We start from the raw sequence: 25,306 nt of genomic DNA on the forward strand, positions 1-25,306 counted from the left end.
TGGGAGGGAGGAAGCATTTAAGAACTAGAGGAAAGTTATATGTTTTATCGTTGCTACCCTGTACCCTGACTGATTCATCTCCTCCCAACAACCTTTCAGTAAGGAGGCATCCAGGTGCCTACCAATGGGCTTTGAGTCTCCACTCTGCACTCACCCTCATTTACAATGATATGGTCTTTTGGTTCTTTGATGCTTGATACCTGATCCCTTTGACAACTTGTGGTCACTTAGGCTGGTGTGCTTCTTCCATGTGGGCTTTGTTGCTTCTGAGTTAGATGGCCACTGTTTATCTTCAAGCCTTTAAGACCCCAGATGCTCTATCTTTTGATAGCTGGGCACCATCAACTTTATTCACCACATTTGCTTATGCACACATTTGTCTTCAGTGATCATATTGGGAAGGTGGGCACCCACTAATATGATTTTTTGTTCTTTGTTGTCTGATAATTGGTCCCTTTTATCCCTTATGGTCAGACAGGCTGGTGTACTTCTTCCATGTGGGCTTTGATGCGTCTGAGCTAGATGGCCGCTTGTTTATCTTCAAGTCGTTAAGACCCCAGACCCTAGCTCTTTTGATAGCCAGGCACCATCAACTTTCTTCACCACATTTGCTTATGCACACATTTTTCTTCAGCAATCGCATTGGGAAAGTGTGCTTCACGGAATGCCAGTTTAACAGAACAACGTGTTCTTGTATTGAGTAAGTACTTGAGTGGAGGCCCAATGTCCATCTGTTTCCTTAATACTAAACCTATACATAGATGCACATAGATCTATTTCCCCACCCTCCTATATAAATATATTTACATATGTACATGCCAGTATTTAGACCTCTATAAATACCCTTTGTTGCCTAGTTCTTTTCCTATTTCCTTTGACTTTCCTCTTGTCCCACTATCATGCTCAGCCTTTATTTGAGCTTCAGTAATTTCTCTTGGTTACATTGCCCTTGCTGAATTCCTACCAGGCCTCTCACAACCGCCTTGCCACTGATTTTGGATCACTTGTTGTTCTTGACTTCTTCTATATTAAGGATGATGATGATTATACCAAAAAATATATTAAAAGGATAATACCACTTACACTAACTATACAAAAGATAAAATATTTAGGAAAAATATTTTTCCTAACTATACAAAAGAGTTATATAAAATAGTCTCTCAAGACACCAAAGGGAACTTACACAAATGGAAAAAATTACCATGTTCCTGGATAGGCATATTAAATGAAAATGTCGATATTGCCAAAATTACTTTACAAATTCAATGCAATTACCATCCAAATCTCATCACAATTCTTTAAATGGAAAAACTAATGACTAATTTTATGTGGTAAGGAAAGAAACGTAGGGTCAATAAAACACTGTTAACAAGTAGCAGGCCTTTCACTCTCAGACCTTAAAACCTGCTATGCAGCCACAGCATTCGAAAGAGCCTGGGACTGGCATGGCGATAAATACGAAGACCAATGAACTAAAATCAAAACCCCAGAAACAGAATCAGTACTGACAGACAACTAAGATTTTTATAAAGACATAACACCCACTGAATGGGCAGGACACAGCCCTTTCAACAAACGATGCTAGAAAAACTGTATCTTCACCTGCAACAGAGTGAAACAAGACCCAGACCTCACATCATGTATAAAAATAAACTCAAGATGGATCAACCACCTAAATATAAATAACACCATTACTAAGACCACCAATTAAAAAACAGAGGCAAACTTAAGGATCCGAATATAAGGTATAAACACACTACTGAATGTAATGAAAAATATCCACACTATAGAAGACAAAATAAAGAAACGGGACCTACTAAAACTATGCTTATGCACAAGAAAAGACTTCATCAAAAGAGTCAACAGAGAACCTATATATTGGGGGTGGGGGGATATTCCATAATAATATATCAGATGAAAGAGCTAATCTCCAAAACGTATAGAAAACTACATCTTAACAAAAAATATATTTATAATCCAATAAAAAATGGGCACAAGGCACTGATAGACAATTACCAAACACAACGTGCAGGTGGCTAACAATATGAAGAAATGCTCTCGGCCAGTAGCAATAAGAGAAATAAAATTATTTCTGCTTATTTTAATAATAAAAATTATAAATAGACATCACCCTAGGTCAATACTTTTGTCTAAATTCAATAAAACATAAAATAATAAATGCTGGAGAGGGTGTGGAGAAGTGGAACGCTTCTGCATTGCTGGTGGGATTGTAGAATAGTGCAACCATCATGAAAACCGGTGTGACAGCTCCTCAAACAAATGGAAATCCAGCTACCTTAGGACCCAGCAATAGCTCTTCTGGTTATATACTCAAAAGAAATTAAGAATCTAGCAAGAACAGACATATGTGCATCTATGTTATTGCAGGAAGTTCCACAATAGCAAAAACATGGAAACAGCCCAAAACCCCTACTATAGAGAAATGGATAAACAAGTTTGGGTACATCCATACTTAGTAAGCTCAGTCAATCTTTCCAAGATAAATAGTTAATTTCCGCATTCTTATAAGGAACAATTAAGAAGAAATGTGGTTCACACACCAACAGACAAGATTTTGACGACTACAAGGAAGCCAGCGGTGGGGGTGGGGATAGGTAGAGGGGATGGATGAGTTGCAGTAGGGCGTCCAGAATAAGGAAATTTTAACACAAAAACAGCTATTTTAGAAAAATTTAAATTAGAAGAAATGTAAACCTCCTACTCAGTTCACAATTTAAAATAAAGAACATGCACACGTTTGTGTTGGAAACAGTATCACAGAACGATTCTGAAGGCGGGAGGAGGGCAAGGCGTCATGGCATGTCTTTAGCCATGTCATTAGGAAGAACGAGTCTCTGGTAAAGGCTGTGCTTGGTAAAGTGTAGGGGCAGCAACAAGAGGCTGCAACAATGGGCTTTGTGTAACAATTGTGAAGCTAGCTCAGGCAGTGTTTCCTTCTGGTATATTTGAGATTGCTGAGCTAGGGCTGACTACAGCACCCCGCAATAACCATGGTAGTTTGGAAACTTGAGATGATCGACAGATGCTAGGGTAACTTTGGTAAATGACCACGTATTATTCAAAAGTTAGGCACGATTATTCACACCTGCCTCAGAGATGAAGCTGTCACTCTAATCATGGTGCAGTAAGGTCTGAATCCGAAGGAAAGTTAGGACACCCAGCGGATGGCTTTTCCAAGCATATGGCCCGCTCAGACTTGAAAATCAGCCCAGGTCCTGGTCAACTAAAATCCTGGAATACTTTTCATTTGGGTGGCTATCAAGAATTTTTCTTTCCTTCTGTTCTTGGTAAAAGAGTTTCCTCAAAACACAGACTACTCCAAAGAAAGTGTTGGAAGTTCAACTCAATAATTTTCTCTTTCCTTAGAGTCATTTTCATTCCTGTTGCCTACTTCATCTATGAATCTCTGAAATAAGTTAGAACTTTAATCTGAATGTGACAGATGTCCGCTTTCTTTAGCTTTCTTTTAGACAGCTAAAAGAATCTGAGCTCTTCAAGAAAAACTTGACTTCAATCCAGATAGTACTGAACCGAGTGCCAAGGAAACATTGCTTCAGAATGACATGAACCCCGAAGAAACAGCATGAAAGCCACATCTGAACTCCTCTGGTTACATAAAGGAAACTCACTCAAAACTCACTTCCCGGGAGTCAGTTCTGACTCATAGCGACCCTGCCCGGCAGGATAGAAATACCTCGGTGAGTTTCGGTGATAGTAAGGTAACGCTTTACAGGAGTAGCTGACAGTATCAAACTACTAACCTCGCAGTTATCTGGCCAATGCACAACTACATGCCACCAGGGCTCTTTCAGAAAGCAGACAGAGAATCCAAATCTATATATGCCTATGAGGCAGTGGTCAGCCAGGCCTCTGCCCCCCACCCTTCCTTACCTTATTCTGGCACCAGTAATCTCTCTCCTGGCTCTTTTGGGGTAGAGTGAAATGTCTTAATATGGCTATCTTATTTATGTCTGTAGATCCCACCAAATGATTAACAGTGTCTATGCAAAATAATGCTTGTGTAGCATTAACAGAAGGAATTGGTCAGTTTTATTGCCACTGCCTTAGCTATAAGAATGAGCCATCTTGGCAGGAGGACAGAGAAGTCCCAGGGCCATTGGAAGTGGGGCACACTTACGATTTCTGTCTGAAGTGGCAGAGGCCAAAACTAGAGGCACCAGAGGCCAAGATAAAGAGACCCTGAGGCCTACTAGAGAAGCGGTGCCAAGGTTGTGCGATTGTAAATCAGAGCAGTGGACTGATGTCGTGGCCGATGCAAGCAGAGACCAAGGGACGCCTGACTGAGAGGCTGAGCACCACATAGAGAGGCTTGGCTGCTGGCTCAGCAAAGATGTTGCTGTTGACAAAAAATTGTATCCTTAATATATTCTGATGTCCTGTGGGAACCTGTTAATTGCCCTAACACCCTCCCTTAATTGTTAGTATTGTCTTTGTGCGCTGTGTGGCCATAGCAATGAATTTTCAAACCCAGCATACAAGTCGAGTTTCATGGTAGAAGCAGTTGGTCTCAGAATAGGGTAAAGGAAAATGGACAGTGTGGGGATGTCTTATAGGAATAAGGAAGTCAAAGGAGGTCAAATTTGGGCCTCTGCACTCTTGTTTTGCACTCTTCTTCCCTGCTGGCTTTAATAATCTTTTTCAATGACCACAGAGAGCTCACATATAATACTCATGATTATAGGGCTTTTCAAGTTTAAAGTACGTTCAAGACATTGTTCTCTTCACTGCAGTGCCTCTTCTCTGCCGTACTGGCAGGCAAGTCTCTCTCTGGTCCTGCGCCTCTCAGCCCCATCGTCTCTTTGTCTTTGCCCTGCTTTATCAAGTGTCACAACAAACCTTTAGCACTAATAAATGCCAAAGGACATCCCAGTCTGCAAGTCAACCTCCTGCCCAAAGGCACCGCAAGGCTTTACTTGTCCTGTGGTCCTAGAAGTCATCCTTGAACCTCACAGGCTAGGCTTGGCTCTTGTGCTCTGTCTCGTGGTCTTGGCACCGCTCCTCTGCAGCCCTCCGTGCAGGGATCTTAATCCCGCTTCACATCTAGTTCCCCTTTCTTTAAAAATTTATTATTAATTAGAAGTTAAGACATGTATCATACCATTCCACAGTTCAATCGCATCAAGCACAATTGTAGAATTGCTACAACAGTTTCCAAACATCCTCTTCCTTCCTGGATTCTGGACATCATCTCCCTTTTACCACTCACCATCCTCGCGCCTGGGGAACCCTGATTCTACTTGCTGTCCCTATAGGTCTATCAGTCCTGGGTTTCATATACCGACAACCAGAAAAACATATCAGCATATGAAGACAACTTCAAGAGGGGGGCCCCCAAAGACATATCACCTCTGAGGAAAACCCTAATATGAAAAACATAAAACAAACTTTCTTGAGGGTCATGGGGTTCTCGCTAGTATGACATTTTATATCCAGTGGAATGGCCAAACGGACCAACCTCCTCTCCAATATGAAGGGTCCCACTCAATTATTTGGAGGGAGTTACACACACTGAGTGTAAGAAGCATACCGAGTAATGCCCCTTCATTGCAGACCCGCTGCTTCTCATTTCTGATCATTTATATTTCTTGCCTTGAGACTCTCTTTCGGAGATCGACTGTGGCAAATGATTCGCCGAGCTCCGAGTTGATAGGTGGGGGACATTGCAAAGTGGGCCAATTGACGAGAAGCCGCAGACAGCGTCACCTAGATAGTCAAGTGAGATCAGATCATGTAATTTGGTCCAGCTTATATGCGTATAACTTAATTAACTCTTCTAATTATTTTCAAAGTTGAAGATAATTTAGGATACAATAAATGTCTACTTCAATAGTTCCCAAAATGTGGTTTGTGAACCCCTGAGAAACCCTAAGATCCAGGGACTGCGAAAGCAGAAAAGTCGAGTGCCGATATGCCTTTTCACGGCATTAACATCTGCACTCATGATGCCAAAGTAAGGGTAGGTCCTACTGTGCTCATCAGGAGAGTGGAGTCAAACGGCACTTCCAGTTGCCACTGTGTTCTTCCCATGCACGTAGTAGCAGCAAACATTAAACATTTTAACTTAAACATCTGATGAAGCAGGACATAATATTAAGCTTATTAAATCTCGAACTTTGAGTACATGAAACACCATTTTTAATTTACTTGAGAAAGTCGCTGATGACTATGCATATTCAACTTTGAATATTTGGCAGACAATGTCTTTATAAATAAATAAAGTGAGTCAAACATTTAAGGAAAACAATTTGCAGTGTTTCCAGAATACTGAACTGATAAATGCTCAACTTTCAAATGGCAACTCAAATCTTGGAATGCTTGAATACATCTCTCATTGAGCACACCAGTTTCCCAATATCAACAGACTTCCTGGGATATAGAAGAAGTGACTTTGAAAAATGTGTTTGTGATGCAATAAAACTGTATACAAATTTGGACAATTATGGATAATTGTGTAAATTGATATTTTACAAATGGCCAATGCATGATGTTAGAAGTGGCTTCAAATTCCATATTGCAATCAATTCTAAAAACTATCAGTTTTATATGATTTCAAAGAAGAATACTCAAAAAATAACGTATAGGCTATATAATGCATAGGTATAAATATGTAAGGAAATACAGTATATATTATGGTATATAACACTGTATAATAAAAATACCCTCTTTCTCAATCACACATCTGGGGAAGACTGGATTTTCTTCATGTACCTCAATCAAAACACCATCTAACAGCAGATTGATATAGAAAAAGATGAGAATCTAGCTGCTCTATATTAAACCAAACATTTAAAAAATTTCCTCAATGCCATATTTCCACTAAATATATACATTTCCATAAAATCTTATGCTAGCATATATTCAGTTCATTTTTGTTATTTTTAATGAGTTCATAAAAATATTTTACTATATTAAAAATTTATTTTGTGGTTAGTTATTATGAATGCAAGTCTTACAAATGAGTCTTTACGCTCCTGTAAAACTTTATAGCCCAGAAACGCACAGGGCCGGTCTACTTTACACTGTAGGGCTGCTCTGGGTCTGACTTGATGCAGTGACAGTGAGGAGCTTTTGCTGTGGCTGTGGCTTCGTTTGTGTCTCCAAGCAGACTCTGTTCATCCTAAAGATACTGGAGAAGTTCTTGTGTTCTCATTTCCAGGAACCTGCAAGTAGGCAAATAATTAAAGTGAGCTGTGGTTAAGCACTTCACTTCTGACTGAAAGGTAAGTGGTTCAAACCCATCAGTAACTCTGTGACAAAGCATCAAGAAATATGTGGCAGCCTGCCACATGGCAGCCTTGGAAAAATCTATGCCACAGTGCCACTGTCCTGAAGGTCATTTGAGTCAGAATAGACTTGTCAACACTGGGATTTTTGCTTGTGTTGGTTTGGAAAACAGTTGAATACAGTTGGAGCAAGACGTTTGAATGTGTATGGAGGAGGCAGAGAAGAGTGGTTTGGCCGTGAGGATTCAATTGTAGAAGTCTTGCCTCCCGTGCTGGAACCCTGGATTTGATTCTTGGACAACGTACTCAGGCAGAGTCACGGCCCATCTGTCCGTGGTGACCTTCCAGTTGTGATGATGCTGAACAAGGTTCATTGGAGCTTCCGGATTGAGGCAGACGAGGAAGAAAAGTTTGGAGATCTCCTTTCTAAAACCAGTCAATGGAAACCTTATAGAGCACAAGGGAAAATTGTCCAATCCCAAACAAATCATCAGAATGTGCAGAGCAGGCCAGTGCTTCTTTGCTTTGGGCTTAGCGCCCTCTTGAATTCGGGTGCCTGGATGGAGGCTAACAACTAGTACAATAGTAGCGGCTCTATGAACAAGTAGAAGCCTTTGGTAGAAAGGGTACCTCCCTTGAGGAAATTCCACTTCCTGCCAAAGCTAAGGCCCCTCCGTGTGAACTCAAATTCACTCACAGCTGCCATCCGCCCACTTCAAGAGGGGGTCTGGCCTCATCTCGATTTCCAGACTTTTTCTGACTTCCTGTGACCTTGCTTCATCTGCCCATAAGTTAGTGGCTCTGATCATGCCAAATTCCTGTGCTTCAGGTACACATTTCTGGGAAGTATCCTATGTACATACTTCTCAGCGACCTTTGCCTACAGTGACACCCTTCGTGGCAGATCCTTCGCTAGCTTTTTCCTCTTTATTTGCTTTATGCTACCCTTTCCTCATTCTTGCCTCCTGGGATCACTCATTAAGTCAAATACTTGACGACAAGCTATTGTCTCGGGCCCGGAGAGCCTAAAATGACGGGCTTACTGCATGCAGGCACTGTGCCGCGGGTAAGCCGTTGAGCATGCAGTGCAGGCTAGCGCAAAGTCACATCCAGGAGTTCCGTGCTGCCAGCTGTTGAGAGGTTTGAGGAAGGATTAACAAATGAGATAATTTTCAGAATATCGTCCAGCCAAAAGAGCATATATAACATTTATATACCATTTGAAGATTAATTATAAAAAGACACCAATGTATGCATTACCAGGAGTTGATGGGGGTATAAATAATTGAGCATTCAGCTATGAATCTTAAACTTGCTTATGACAACTAGGCAGAAACCTTGAAAGACAGCTTCGATCATCTGTTTCCAGAAGGTCACCTCTTTGAAAAGTCTATGGAGCAATTCTGCCCTGCACATAGGAGCTAGCATGAGTAGAATCTCTCCAGAGCCCACAGTAGCAACAGCCACCACACGCTTGAGAAATCTAGCAGTGGCTTGGAGAACCATGGGCATGGCTACATACACATGTTTAAAGGATCATGGTGGCAGCCCCATGACTAACAGATTGGAGAAGAATAATCAGGGGCAAAAAGCACCCCTATATATTTCAGTCTGAGCCTTGGCACCATTCAGTCTCTGAAGTTTTTCTTGACCCCAAGGTTGAATTCCTTCTTTACTCTCTTCATGGATTCCAGACTTTTCTCATGGCAACCCACATGATTTACAGCACTTACCTGATGCTGACTTTTTAAAGCCAGTTTTTGGAGATTATAATTCTTTCAACGCACAATTTAAATCCAATGGTTTTACCAGAGCCACTTTTAGAAAATTTCCATCAGCGGGGAGGGAGGGGGAAAAATGAGGAGCTGATGTCAGGTGCTTGGGTGGAGAGCAAATGTTTTGAGAATTATGAGGGCAACAAATGTACAAATGTGCTTTACACAATTGATGCATGTATGGATTGTGATAAGAGTTGTATGAGCCCCCAATAAAATGATTTAAAAAATAAATAAACCTTTAGTAATTACCCTTATTCATCTATCTCTTTTCAGCCACAAGTGATCTCTTAACCTTTCTCTTTCTAAAGATTTCTCTTTTGTGGACTTTCAGATGAAATAAATCATATAATATGCAGATTTTTGTGACTGGCTTTTTTACTTAGCTTAGTTTTTTTTTCTTTTTTTACATTTTGTTAGGGGCTCATACAACTCTTATCACAATCCACAAATATACATACATCAATTATATAAAGCACATCCGTACATTCTTTGCCCTAATCACTCTCAAAGCATTTGCTCTCCACTTAAGCCCTCTGCATCAGGTCCTCTTTTTCCCCCTCCCTCCCCGCTCCCCCCTACTTAGCTTAGTTTTAACTGTTCGTTCATGTTGTAATATGTGTCAGGATGTCATGCCTTTTATAGACAAATAATATTCTACTGTATGGATGGACCATGCTTATTTATCCATTCATCTATTTGTGGACATTTGGGTCATTTACACAAATGACTATTATGTATAATGTTTCTATAATAATTAATGCATAAGTTTCTGTGTATACATGTGTTTTTATTTCTTTTCTATTTATTTCTCAGTTAAGAGTGAGATTGCTGGATCTTATGGTAATTTTATGTTTACTTGTTTGATAAACTTCCAGACATTTCCAAAATGGCTACAACCTTTTATATTCCTATCATCAATGTATGTGGGTTCTAAATTCTCTACATTCTTGCTCTCACTTTATATTACCTGACTTTTTCATACTTTTTTTTTACAATGGTGAACTCTGGGGGGTGGGGACTGGAATCATACTTCACTGATCATATTTCAACTTCTGATGTGCATTGCACATGGAAGCATTCCACTTGTTTAGTGGTTGGATAAACCGATGGACAGAATGGAAGAAACAATGAAAACAGTTGTCAGTAGAAGACTTGAGCACAAACTCCACAGTAAGAGTCTCAGAAGCCCTATAGTGTCCCCGTAGTGCCCCGATAGGATCACTATGAATTGGAATTTACTTGAAGGCAGTTGTTGTTGTTATTGAGTGACTGGAAATATTAGGGGTAAGGTTGAGCACAGCATTAAATGGACTCTCATCTCTGCAGTGGTATGTGGATACCCTGACACACAACAGCAAAGTTGCATTCATTCTAACTGTGCATAGAGGTGCCTCTCAATCTGAGGAAAACGAATGCCAGGCACTCAGCTCTTTGTGCCTCAGTTTCCTCCATATCTATATAGTTGATAGTTATAGAACTCATTGAGGGCCCTCTGTGGCACAGTTCTACTCAGACACATGCGGACTTGCCATGAATCAATATCAGCAATAAGGCAACTGCTTTGTTTGCTTTTTGAAAGGCAGAGAAAATATCAACCTGAGGAGAAAATCACCTGTGTTTGGCAGGTTCTCCAGAGAAATTAAACCAGAATGTCAATACTTTATACAGATTTATGCACATAGATGTATAACAGAAGAAATAAACAGTTCATTAAATTATAAAGCAGTACAAATGGCTCAGTGCAACTCACTCCGGTGAGACAGTTGTGAGGCACTGGCAGTCCTTCAAGGCTTGAGGGCTGCCAGGTCGTCCTCTGTGGAGCAAGTCAGGCTATCTGGGCACAGGCAGCAAACAGCAAGGCAGGTCACCAATAGTCAGCCAGACGACAGGGTCTGACAGTCCCCAGCTCAAGAGATGTAAATTCCAATGGTGTGGCAAAGCAGGTCTTGAAGGAACCTCAAATGACGGTGACACAGTCCATGGGTTAGGTGTCCCATGGGTAGTGTAGCTTGCACATTTAGGCACAGAACAAGCAAGGCAGCCTCATACTGGTCCGATGATCAAAGAGCAAGAGACAAGCAAGGCGAGGCTCACTTTTGCCAGTTATCCCTCTGCCCTTCAAATAATCCCACATGTGTTCATTGGTCAGGTTGGCACAATAAACTAACTACCTCATCATCTTTGAAGATTTTATTATTGTAGTTGTTGTTGTTAGTTGTTGTCAAGCCAATGCCAATCATGAGGCCCTTATAAAGAGAATTAATCCACAGCGTTTTCAAAACTGTGACCTTCCTCGAACCGATGTTCAGGTCTGTCTTTCTCAGTACTTTGGTGTGGGTTCAAACTCCCAACCTTTCAGGTAGCGCACTCATGCATTTTTCTTCACATGTATTCTTCTATTTTGAGGATGACACTTTTGCAGTTATCTCAATTTTAGAGACAAATGAACTGAAACTCAAAGGCCTCATTCAGAAATAATGGCAGCGTTAGACTCTGAAGTTTCCTAACTTTGAATCACAGTTTCCTTTCCTAACCCCAAGCTGTTCCTGGGTGAATTCTATGTGTAAACTCAAGATTTTGTAGTTAAAATCAGTTACAAAATCTTGCGAAAAATCCTAAGGAAAAGGTGCATGGGTTTGGATTTGTGGCAGGTCCGATCCCATGGACCTCTCACAGTGTCCCATGCGAAAGCAAACTGTCACCCCGAGCCCTTGCCTGGCTTTACCCCCGTGGGCTTCAGGCACTGAAGTGGGCTGCACAGTGAAAAAAAAAAAAAAACCTAAGGAAAAAAATTTAAGTCAAGTGCTGTCCTTTAAATAGCGTCTCTGTGTACCTGTTGTTTCATCTTTTCTTGAGTCGAAGGTTGTAATCTGTCATTGTGTATTTAGCAAAGCTGTCTGGGCACTGGCTAAGTCTGTGGGCTTTACACGGGGGAAGACACAAGATGTGTCGTGAGGATTTTTCTCAGTGGAGGAGCCAGTACTTCTGGGAAATGGCCACCTTGGAAAGGACTCCAGAAAGGGATCATCAGGGCAGCAAGGCCTGTGGACACGATTTTGCTCCAGGAACAGAGGAAGGAACCGATCACTGTGACTCTTGGAAAAACAAGAGAGAAAATAGAGCTTTTGTGAAGTGACAGAAGAGACACACCATTTAAAAGAGAATGCTGCGAAGCTATCAGCAGACTAAGGCGAGTCAGTAAGAAATCACAGAGAGACAGACGTTACTTAATAATAAAGCGGATATCTAAAGCTAACACTGTTGGTCTGCGGAGGTCCTGAATTCCCCAGCCACAGGGATGCAAACAATCAGTGTCCTTCTGACAGTGTCAGGGATGCTACAACAGAAGGCTTCTTCCTCGGGAATGAAACTTCTTTTCTCAGAAATTTTGTCCAGATAACAGATTTTCTGGCTCCAAGTACTGGAATTTAATTCTATGTTTTCACTAAGCTATTTTGCTTACAAATTAGCCTTTCCCCCTATGTTTTCATCTATCTGTTAAGTTTACAAATTCCTAGTCATCTAAGCTTAAAAGGCAACTTCAACATGACTGGCACCCCTTCTCTTTTTCTTCTTTAGATAGATCTAAGTAGTTGCTACTTCCCACCAATTCTACCTCTACGATATCTGGTTTGTTGCCTCCTTTTCATTCCTGACTTAGATCTATAGCCATCACTTTCTTACTGGCCACTCAATCTCCACTTTTGTTCCTTTCTTCTTTATCCAAGTTTCCAGGTTGATCTATGGGGCTACTCTCTTCCCCAAAGCAAACTCATCGCCATCAAACCCATTCCAATTTCTGCCCCCACATAGAACAGAGTAGCTATGGCCCATGGGGCTTCGAAGGCTCTAAGTCTTCACAGAAGTAACTCACATTTTCTCCTACAAGCAACCAGTGTATTTGAATCTCTAAGGATTTCCTTAGCAGCTGAAAACGGAACCACAACACCACAAGTGTCCCTTGATTACTCTATTAACTTCCTTGAAACACTTCTTTAGCAAACTCCAAAGTCCTTGTGGCATAGTGCGATCCCCAAGGTCAGCAGTTGGAAACCGCCAGCCAACTCCACAGGAGAAGATGGGGCTTTCTGCTCCCATCACACTCACAATCCTGGAAACCCAACGGGGTCCCCTATGAGTGAGCATTGGCTCAATGCCTGCGAGTATGTTAATAGAACTATATATTCTAAACTCTTCAAAAAAGAAAAAACAGCCACCTGATGACTTCAAACCTAGTGGTCAAAAGCTGTGAATTTCCTTATAGCGGGCTAGGCCCTTAGCATCTTAAAATGAGTGCCCTTTCTGGAAAGTGAGAATTCTGAGGAATGCTTGAAGTCTCTTTATAAAATCCAGAAGACCATGGAGAAGCAGTTGTCTTTGTTCTCACACAGAAACTGGCAATAATGCTTAGGAAGCAAGCCCCCACCCCCACCCCCACCCCCCAATGGCTGTTAAGTCAACGCCAACACCTGGTGACTTCAGGTGCGTCAGAGAAGGACGGTGCTCCATAGGAGTCACAAGACTGTATGTCTTTGTGAGGGAATTCTCATCTTTCTCAACTGGAGCAGCAGCTGGGATTGAACCAGTGACCTTGCAATTAGCGGTCCAACATTTAATTCACTATGCAGTCAGGGTTCATAACAGCAACCTTTTCTTTTCACCCATGTACTTTGTGGCATTTAGTGCTAACCAAAGGGACTGTGTTGATTGGAGATTAACATTAACACAGAGTGGCAAAACATGGAAATAGATTTCTGCAGATAAATAGGTAAACGGTCTTGTTTTTTCCCACTATAAGGCCTTCACGCATAAAAAGCTCCACAGAAGGCCAAGGGATTCTAAAGTTTGAGCCTTCCACAATTCTGCTTCTGAATGAGATGATGAAGGAATATTCTGAGTCCTCACCTACTCCACTCTGCAGTTTAACTCAAACTTATTGCCGTCCGTTGATTTGGGCTCACAGTGCTCCCATAGGATGGACTAGAACTGCGCTGGGGGGTTTCTGAGACTAGAAATCTGTAGGGGAATAGGAAACGTTGCTTTACTCCCTCAAATTAGCAGTTGTTCGCAAGTGCTCATTTTATGGTTAGCAGCTTCTTGTGTGACCCACTGTGTCTTACTTCTGGCTAGAGAATTGACAAGTGTGGACTTATAGTGAGAGGAAGGGGAAGACAGTGTGAGATTTGCAAGAATTAAAGGTAACCACAACAAAAGTAATTCATTGATATTTCATTTTGCATGATATTCTCATTGGAGTGAGAACTTAAAAAATTGCCTATTATTTAATTTGTTATTTATGGGCTATTGTTAAATTGCCTATAAATAGCAAGTTAAATAAACTGCTGAGCCCTGGTAGTTATAGTGGTCATGTTTCTGGCTACTAACCAATGCAAGGTCAGCAATTCGAAACCACCAGTCACCTCCACGGGAGAAAGATGAGACTTTCTACACCTGTGAAGAGTTACAGTCTCAGAAACCCACAGGGGCAGTTCTATCCTGCCCCACGGGGTTGCTATGAGTCAAAATTGACTAACTGGCAGTAAGAATATTTGAATCATTATCTATATATTTAATATTCATTGTAAGAAGGCTAGTTCCAGAGTTGATGTTTATTTGTTTTATAAATCTGTCTTGGAAGAAGCAGTGTCAGAATGCTCTTTAGAAGTTAGGATAGCGAGACATCATCTGATGTATTTTGGATATATTATCAGGAGAGACCAATCCCCGGAAAAGGACATCATGTTTGGTAAAGTGGAGGGGCAGCAATAATTGGAAGATACTTATAGTATTTACATAATCTCCTGTCAACTTGAGTGAAGGGGTGGGGTCTAGCCTGTCAGAGCCAATGTGGCCTCTATGTGGGCATGGCCTTCTCCTGAGGAGTCTGGGAACTCCTGTCTTCCCTAGAGGCAGGACACACACTCTCTCTACTATATATTCCTGTTGACAAGCCAAATGGAGACACACTGATGGGGCCAGAGCCCTGGAACTGGAGGAGCCACATGGAGACCTACACCAGGGCTGAGATGCTTCCACTGCCACAGGATCCATAAGAATTTTCACCCACTGCTCTGTAATCTTCCTGCATTCAGTGTCATTGCATGTGTTGTATAAGCCTAAAGAGGAACTTATAGACTGGTATTGGACATATGGGCTAATACCGAACTTATGGACTTGATCTGGATGTGGCTGGGATGTTTTCTTAATATTCAATTGCTCTTGGATATAAAACTCTTTCTTATATACATGCGAGTGTCTCTGGGTTTGTTCCTCTAGTAAACCCAGACTCATACAATGCTTGATGTGACAGATGAGCTCCAGCATGACAATTGTGATGGAGGAGCTGGCTTTGCCTTTTTCTGTTGTCCAAACAGTTGTTTTGAGGGCACATGATACCAAACCAAACTTAATCTCAATATGACCACTTTTACCTTCAAGTCAATGGAAATGCATTAGTAATTTCTATTTCCTTATTTTGATAATTTTCAAGTTAGAGCATACATATTAATTTTCCATTTGTTGCATAATTAATTGCCAATGGCAAAGAAAGTATTCAGTTAAGTTTTTCTGAGTACATTTTCCTGGGCCCTATCTGTTTATGCATTTGATTGGTCACTAGATGGCAGCAGCAACTAAGTGGTAAAGGAGAAAGCTCTCGTTTCTTAAAAGCTACACTGCCAATGCCTGGTGAAGGTCGTCATTGTACTGGTGTGGAAGCTTTATTATCAAGAAAAGCCAGTAGCAAGAGAGTAGTGCTATCTGAATTTGCTATTTAGGCAGATATTTTTCAACAAAATGCTGCCCAGTTTTCATATAGGCAGGCAGCCTCTATTGCTCTCAAATCAAGTGAGACTATTTGTTGGATTTTCTGGCTATAATAGGAATCTATGTATGTACAGTGAAAAAAAATGGTAGATACAAATTGCATAAATAATTCAAACCACATAGGGTTTTCATGTATTAAATTTGTCAAATAATTCAGTCTTCACCTTCCTTGTCCCAATTCTATCGATGTCTCTGTCCTATTTAAATTGTACCCCTAATCCAGAGGAAAATGATAGTAGGAAAGGAATGGAAATGTGGCAGACTGTGTCATATTCAGCTGATAGCACAATGTGCATATACTGTGACTCTACTCTTCACAGGCAACCTTCGGCCACTGTGGACAAATGGGATCTGATTTATGTAGAGAACTCATATGAGAGCCTTAGGCTAGAATTAATTATTTCTAGAAATAAGGACAAATCTTTACATATTCATAACTGAATTCTCATTTCCCCAAGAGTTCCTGCAATTTTCATCAAAGACATTCAGTCTTGTCTTGGGCAACTGTGACCACAGGTGAGGTTAATCATCCATGCACCATTCCTACCCAGAAATCACACTTCGGCAGTACTTTCCACAGGCCTTCATTGTGTTCCCTGTAATTCAGTTAGTCTGGCACCCTCCCAATATTGTGTAATGCCTTTCCTCTTTTCCTTTTGACTTTGCTTGAGCTGCTTCCAACTCCCCAACCTGGATTCTTCATTTCTTCTCTTCCCCAATGCAATCTGGGCAGTTTCTTCACGGTCCACCTTCCCCAGAAGATATGAGTTTTCCTCACTCTGATATTTTTCCTTTGTCTTGATTCCCATGGATTCTATATTAGACTAAGCACTATAGTGTATTTGGTAAAAAAAATATATACATTTTGTAGATACCTCTTATCTTCAGGTAGTAGTGGTGGTTCACTGGCAGGATTTGTGCCTTTCTGAGAGACACCTTGTTTGATCCCCAAACCATGTATCCCATACATAGTCACCACCCACATGTCAATGGAGGTTTATGTGTTCCTGTAACGCTGATCATGTTTCAGGAGAGCTTTCAGAGTAGAACAAACTAGGGAGGAAATCCTGGTGATCCACTTCTCAAAATCAGGGAATGGAAATTTTATGGATCAAAATGCTCCTATCTGCAACCAACCAAAGGGATGACACAGGATCAGTAGGCATGGGGCTGCCATGAGTCTGCACCAAGTCAATGGTGGCTAACAGCACCACTGTCTCCACGCAGTACAATAAATAATGCAGGCAGAGAAATGAAATAGACAGACATATCTCCATCCACACAGGGCCTACGATGTAAAGTATAACACAAACAAAGGAAGCCCAAGTCCAAATCCACTCCCATCAAGTTATTTTAGCTCATAGTTACCCAAGATTAAAACTGTTTACAGGAGCAGACAGCCTCATCTTTCTCCAAAGGACTTGCTGATAGGGTTGAGGTACCAACCTTAAGGTTCGTAGCCCGACACATAGCCCATGGAACCATTGGGCCATTCAAAGCTAATATGTACAAAGGGCACTGTTAATAGTCGCGGCCGTTAAGGTTGATGTTACCTGGAAGATGGCAAAGGGCTTCTCTGGGGAAGGCATACTTTAAAGAAGCATCAGAGAAGAATAGGGGAGAGTCACATGACTGGGAATGATGACAGGGCATTGAATGAGTATGTGCACCTGTCCAGGGAACAACTGATAGAAGAAGCAATAGAAAAACGTTCACAACAGACATAGCATAGTGAGATATTTGAGGGTGACGAGGAAGAGAGAAAGTTTGGAATTATCCCAAAGATAATAGGGAACTTTGAGATTGGCATGGTGGTTGTTTTAAAAGAACCCTCTGTCGTGAAGTCTGGAGACTGAGTTGCATGCAAATAATCTTAGAACTACGAAGACAAATGAGCATGGTAACACAACCACCTGTGCAAAAAATGATGGTGATATGTGCAAATATTAAGGCAACCGAGGGACAAAAGAATGGAAGGATTATAGATACAATGACAAAGGAGAATGGACAGATCGTGGCAATGGTTTGAATGTGATAGTGAGAAGAGGAACTCAAAGATGACTTTCAAACTTGACCAGGCTAGGACTGGCTGAACAGTATTATTCACTTAAATACAGGTATGCTAGGGAAGGCAGTCTGAAAATGATAAGTGGCACATTCAATTTTGCTCTTGATGAGTTGGAAATTCCTGGAGAGCATCCACATGGACATAACCCAATAGCCACTTGGATCTAGTCTTGGTTGAAGCTCAGAGAAAAAGTCTGAAATGACGAGCTTATTGGGAATTATAGAAGTCCAGATGGCCCCGTGGGGAAAGCACTTGGCCTCTAACCAAAGGGTCAGAAGGTTAAGCTCATCAACTGTTTTACAGGAGAAAGATGTGGCAGTCGGCTTCTGTCAAGATTTATAGTGTTGGATACCCTAGGGATCAGTTCTACTCTGTCTAATGTAGTTGCAATGAGTGGGAACCAACTCAAAAGCAGTAGGTTTGGCTTATTGTAAATTGTTACCATACACGATATGGATCCCGGGGTTTTTCGGAAATCTATAATCCATTCTCATCAAGTTGATTCCATTCTGATTCATAACCACTCGTGTGTTCAAGGAGAAAGCAGTTCTACAGGGTATTCTTAAGGAGCCTGGTAGTGTCGCCATTGGCACTGGGCCACTAACAGCAAGGTAGCAGCTTTGTTCAGTAGCTAGAGACAGGGACAGGGAGTTGTCCTCCCATGCCTGTACAGGCCCCCCTAAAGGAGTTTGGGAAGGAATCAGGCTCCTATGAGGACTCCTTAACTGAGCATGTTCCAAATCAAGCCTCCAGCCACGTGGGTGGTACAGCTGGGCAGCCCAAACTAGGCCCAGGTGGGCTTAATTCAGCCAATGGGGTCAGCCAATTCCTTCCACCATGCCTCCCAGCCAAAGGTTTGCAATACCGTGGAGGCGGGAAGGAGAAGGCCTGTCCTCTTTTTACCCTGCTCCAGGACAATGGCAGGTCAGAGGGGACTCTCTCTTCTCACTCTCCCCTGCAGCGCTCGCTCCTGCTTGCCGCCCCCCCACTCGCCTCAGTTCACCACGGGGGTGTGCGTCACTCCACGAGGTTGCTTGTGTCTAGCTTTGAGCTTCCGTGTGGCTTCCATGTAGCTTGGCACGGGTCCCTGAAATAGTGTGTGCTCTTTTGAGACTGTAAAACCTGAAACTTGCTCTGCCCTTCATAAAAACCAACTTGGATTACAAACGGGCTTCCGTGGGAATTCGTTCTCGTCCGAAGCCAAGAACCCAGGTATTACCCTCTCGAGAGCCCTCACAGTTTGAAGCTACTAGAAAGACAGGACTTCCGACCCTTGTAAGAGTTGCAGTCTCAGAAGCCCACAGCACAGTTACACTCTATCCTGGAGGGTTATTATGAGGCCGCCTCTTCTCATTGCAGGCGGTTTGTCTGCTTCTGAATAGGTTTTCTGAGTCAGAATCTTTAGGCAAGCAAATGGCCGTACCCTGGTTCCACTGGGTCACTGGTTGGGGGTGAATAGTCACCCTATGGTTCATAGTCCGTGGAAAATATTTTGCACCATGCAGGGACCTTGAGCTGCACAGAAATGGTGTGCTTGTGTTCATTTACAATCCTTCATCCCCCTTGGGAAAAAGCTTATCGTCTTTATCATCCCAAACCCTAAGGGAGGAACACAATCTGAAAACTCAGGGCAGAGCCTGGTGGAACACAGGCATGAAAAGATAAAGAAAAGGGGGCTCATCCAATACAGGAGGCTGAAAGGGGCCAATTGGAGTGATGAGAAGGAGTCTTCCAGGTTGTGTTCTCAAGAGGAACCAGGTAAAAAGGGTTTTAAAAGAAAGAAGTGCTTAATGATATCAAATAGTTCAGTGAGATTAAAAGAGAGAGATACGTACTAAAAAATGTCCAGTGGGTTTTGAACAAATGAGGCTCATTTGTGATGTTAGCCCATGCACTATCAATGGAGTAGTTGAGGCAGGTGTGTAAGGTAATGAGCATTAACAGATATGTCGAGTCCAGACATGAATGAGAGAACAAGAGATGATAAGAAGTCAGAGTCGCAGGTTTGCAAGGCTACTTTTAATATATAAAATTCCTAATCAAATATGAATACTGTTGAGAAGAAGTCAGAAGAGGGGGAGAAATTGAATATCTCGGAGATAGAAGTGATCGTTGGTCAAGGAATATTCCCAGGAGCTGGGATTCAAAAATGCAGAAGGAAGACTGGTTTGGTTTTGGATTTTTGAGAGAAAGGGCCCTGCTTCCATTAAAAGGAAAAGGATGAAGAAAGGATAAGGAGAGATGTGTAGCCCTGGCTGTTCAAGATCCTATAGCTGGTAAGTGAAAGAGTTGGGAATTAAACTCAGATAGACTGACTGCAGGTTTACACTTTGAACTACAGTGTGGGCTGGAAACTCAGTGAACATTCATTACACATGTGATCACATCCTGGTGGAATGACGGCAGGGGTTTCCTCAAAGAGGTACATGGTGGATTCCAAAAAAGAAGATGTGTTAAAAGCCAGGGTGATATGATAAGGCTTTATTTTCTGGACCTTAAGTATAGAAATCAGTACTCAAAATCTCATGAAGGAGAGGGAAGCACCAAGAGTGACCTGGGTAGAGGTTTATGGAAAAAAGGGAAGGCTGGATGTTTATAGAAAAAATTCTCTAATGCTGATGTGTAGGAAGAAAAATATGCCTATCTGCAGGGGAGTCTCACAATGATTAATGAGTTGACCTTGAACTAGTTAATAGATTTTCAAGGCAGCCTCGTGGACCAAAGGTTAAGCGCTTGACTGCTTTGCGAAACGTTGGCACCAATTTGCTGCTGAACAGATTGTAACCTACAAAACATTCTATAAAGACAGTGCTCTATATCTTACTTTGGTGTGTAGCAACCAAGGTCTTGAAAGCTCATAAATGTTTATTTAAGGTACACCTATTTGCCTCTCCCTGTGCGGTGCAGTTGAATAACTTGGTAAGGTTATTTCTAGCCATAATCTTTGTAATGCCCACCAGAAAACTGGATGGAAACAAGCAAATAAGATGTATGGAATTCTAACGACTGATCTGTAAAGAGATTGATGACTCTTGTCGTTCCAGTGAATATTAAGTGAGCCATCTCACTAGCATGAACTGGGGACTTCAAATTCTCTCAAGAAAGAAGAGCCCAAACAGAGCACATCATCTGGACCCTAAGATCCCTGAGCAAAGAGTTGCCAGAGGTACCACCACCAGCAGCAGCAGCAACCACAGAGAGAGCACGAGATAGAGCAGCAGGCTTCCTGACCCATGGAATGGGGACACAAGAATGCCTCCTGCAGAAAGCAGGCTTGCAGAGTGGAGTGCCTGTTGGGTATTTTCATCAGTAAGTAAGCTTTGTACCACTTGACCAACAGGGCAGAAAACAAGAGACCACATGACTGAAAGGCTGAGAACCCAACAGGTGCCTGAGAAAACAAACAAACATGAAAACATTGCCGGCAAAAGAGTGGTACAGTAAACCTTTGATAACTTGTTAAACTAAAAACGAATTGTCTTGTATGTGAGTTCTGTGTGCCGTGGCAATGGACTCTCAACGCCAACAGAATGTTGTGGTGGGAACAAAGTGGGGAGGCTGGTGGTGTCAGAACAGCTTGAAGAGGGGAGGCGTTTCTGGCCTCTGCTTCATAGAAGTCTGCCTTGAGCAAATATGGAGCTGAATTCTCCTTCCTCCTATGAAGCCATAGGTCAGATATGGTCCCCACACCAAGTAGTCTCCTGTCTAGACAAAAGAAGTGTGACTCCCAGTTGGTAATATCAACGTCTCTGAAAAGAATTACAGTAGAAAGTTCTGGAGAGGCTGGAAAGAAAATGTTGCACAAAACTCAAAATCACGAAAGACACCAATCTGACTGGAGAGCTCGAGACTGGGGTCCCACCAGTCGTAAACTATGGCCAGTAGTCATTCTTCAGGTCTGGAACCGAACTCACCCAGAGCTCAAATTTCAGCTAAGTGGTAGGGAGGACCAAAAAGAGAGCAGTAGCATTAGTGAAGCATGCACACCTTAGAGCAATCAACCATTTTCAATCAAAAGGACAACTTTTATCCAAGGGAAAATCTTAGGAGGATTAAGAAAATTAAATGTTCATAGTTGAGGAAACCCTGTGGAGTAGTTTTATTATGTCACTGGGTTGATATGAGTCAGATTTGACTGGAACGTAGACAACAATAGGCTTCCATTGAGGCTACTATGAGTGGGTACCCCCTCCCTTCAAACAGAATTTTTCCCCAAAGCTATGTATGTAATTTTTTTTAACAAAACAATGTTACCACCTTCAAAGTACTCTAGATTACTCTTAATACATTTGTAAAATTCATGGTTCCATTCTTGGAAATGAGTTTAAAATTCATCTGTTTTGATAGCCGGCAACACCTCCCTCATTTTTCCCTTCACTTCTATGTTCTCAAATCACTGTCTTTCATGTCCCTCTTCATTCTCAAAACAACAAGAAGTTACACAGAGTGAGTTTAGGTGAGTAAGGTGCATGCAGCAAGAGAAGCAGGCTGTTTTTTTTGGTTTGGTTCCCCCCCCCCCAAATCTGGTACCCTGAGATGGCTGCATCATTGACCAGGTACATTGTCATGGTGACAAAACCAGTCCTTCATCTGCCACAAATCAAGCCTTTTTTTCTTTGCACACTGTTATACTATGTTTTTAGAACCTCTAAATAGAAAGTTGGATTAACCGTCTGACCTGGAGGAATGAACTCCAAATGCACTATGAGTCAACATTTTTGTTCATTTGAGAAGTTGATGGACATCCAGAATGAGATTTGTCACCAATCAGCATTCACATTTTTGAAATGAGAAAGCCACGCATGCACTTGAGGTCTTCCCATAGTACTGTCCTTGTAAGCTGTGTTCAGCATCACAACAGTTTCTGTGGCATTTTTGCTGAGCAGGAAACAAAATTTCACAGCCACATGCTGTTCTCTTAAACCGGCCATCACAAAAAAATGAGGTTTGAGAGAAACTGCTTTTAAGGAAAAATTCACTGTGACCAGAAGGCACCTTCCCAGGTGACGCCACTAGGTGCACTAACTCAAAGTGAGTTGCTGGATGCTCGACAAGCAGGAAAAATGCTACCATGAAATCTCTGCTGCATGCAGCACAATTCTTGAGGGTACCCCCTCATATGAAGTCAGATAGTGTGTGTGTGTGTGTGTGTGTGTGTGTGTGTGCGCGCGCGCGCGCGTGCTTGTGTGTTTACTGGCCCAGGTCACTGCTTGGTAAGATAATATGTTTTTTCCCCAGAAACTGTTAGGGCAGGATCCATCTTGTATTGTTCAAGACCCTTTCCTCCCCTTGTATGAAAACAACCATTATTTTTATGGAGTAACTGATTCCTCTTTTAAGCATCCTTTGAGTTTTGCATTGAACTTCCTTTCCAGTTCTCAACTTTTGGTCCAGTTCTCTGAGGAAAACCACCCAGTCATTCATTCACTCATTCCACACATTTTTATTGAAAGCCTCCTATATTTCCCTCTCAAAATATAAAATGGTGATCCTGGACAACTAAAACTCTACCCTCTTATCATTTTACAGTGTAGTGAGAGAAGCAGACACTCACCAAATAATCTCTCAAATAACCATAAAGCTATAGTGGCAGAAGCAGCATGAAAGAAGATTACATTGTACATTGGATCTCATCTATGAGGGGGGAAATGACAAAGTGACCTTTGAGCTGAGCATGTGCTGGTAGGTGCATTGGTGTTAGCTGGAGAGAGGGAGGAGAGGAGAAGCAGAGAAGAGTATTGTGAAGAAGCTGTGCCAGCCAGCAGGGCCTAGATTGAGACAGGTGAGTGAGGAGGGTGTGGTTGAAGGTGAGCGTACACAAGCAGAAGGAAGTCAATTCCAAGTCCCCGCTTTGTTAAAGTACTGGAGAGTTCTAAGTAGTGCGAGGGAGGATCTAGAAATTCATGATTAGTTGTGTATTTTTTAAACTACACATACACCATTGCTGTTGATTCCAACTCGTGGCAACTCAACGTATTACAGAGCAAGATGATCCATATCGTTTTCTTAGCTGTAATCCTAAAAGAAGCACATTGCTGGCCCTTTATCTACGTGCATCATGGTGCATTCAAACTGCCAACTAAAGGTTAGCTCACTGTTTATGCCATCTCTTTTAAAAGTTCACTTTCTCTGATACAGTGGATTGGAAGCCAACTAGGAGGTTCCAGCAACAGTCTAGGATAAAGGATATTGTAGCTTGAACAGGGAGCTGGAAAGAAAGGAAGGGATGAGACAGTTTTGAGAGACACTTTTGAATTAGTGGGACATAAGAAACGACATAAAGAAAAGGAGGGTTGAGTAATGTGGTGGTGACTTTAAGATTATGTTCTACGGGAACATATTGGTTTTCTACTCAGAGCTAGAGAGATTTTATTAACCACTGAACTCTGGTGACAGAAGGCATCGATAATGGCATTTTGTCTCACGGAGTTTACAGATGGCCTAACCAAATAGTCTTCCATTGGAGCAGAGAGGCACGCCTGGCAATTCCTGTGCAGTATAGATCTGTAGAGTGTAGAGCAGAAGAGAAATAACTGAAGTAATAAATTTCCAGTTGATGGGATTTTTAGAGTTTAGGAGGAAAAACTAGTAAAGATTGAGCTTTGGAATATTGTCCATTGACTGAGACCTGTATGCAATTTGTAGTCCAGTTTAGCTACCAGTAGTTGATCAGTCTTATGTGAACTTGCCTGGAGAGATATCCAATGTAATATATAAAAGTGAATAACTCAGAAGTAAATAAATTGGAAGATAAGGATCTAAACTCAGGGCTATCCAATAGAACTTGCTGCAAAGATGAAAATGCTTTATATCTGCAGTGACCAATACAATATCCACCAGTCATGTGTAGCTATAGAGTACTTGGATTGTGACTCGTATGGCTGGGGAATGAAATTTTTCAATTGTATTTAACCTTAATGAATTTAAATAGGCACTTGCAGTGAATAGCTACTCTAATAGAGAGCTCAGGACTAGCCATCCCCCCAGCCATGATAAAAATAATACATGTTTCCAGACATTTCCCAATGTCTTCCTAGGACAATGTTGATGAATTGTGAGCCAATGACAAAGTCTGCTTACATTAATAAAATAAGGTCAGTGGTCAAGAGGACACAGTTTACCTTAATCTTTGCTTTTAATAAAAGAAAGCTGAGACTCAGAGACATAGCATGGGCTAAACAGTAAGAGTCTCTAAAAGACAGTTTGGACAAGGAGGATTTAGTCTTACAAGGAGGATAGATGTGGAGCAGGGAGTGGAACTTCTCTGCCGATGCTGAGATCAAGAATAGGAGTGGGGCTTCCAAGGTTAGAGCCCAAGGGCGGTTGTTTGAATCTGTGTAATGCTCACCAGCAGATTGTTTTTTGACTAA

General features: G+C 41.8%; 1 non-coding gene across 1 annotated transcript; it reads left to right on the forward strand.

Annotated features, from left to right (window-relative positions):
- Positions 1-11,671: 11,671 nt before the first annotated feature.
- Positions 11,672-11,806, forward strand: LOC142449643 (small nucleolar RNA SNORA42/SNORA80 family). The gene has a single exon (XR_012784768.1). It is a non-coding gene; the product is annotated as a small nucleolar RNA SNORA42/SNORA80 family (small nucleolar RNA).
- The last annotated feature ends 13,500 nt before the right edge of the window (positions 11,807-25,306 follow it).

Source organism: Tenrec ecaudatus, chromosome 5 (genome assembly GCF_050624435.1).
Source record: "Tenrec ecaudatus isolate mTenEca1 chromosome 5, mTenEca1.hap1, whole genome shotgun sequence".
In the NCBI taxonomy this organism is placed as follows: domain Eukaryota; kingdom Metazoa; phylum Chordata; class Mammalia; order Afrosoricida; family Tenrecidae; genus Tenrec; species Tenrec ecaudatus.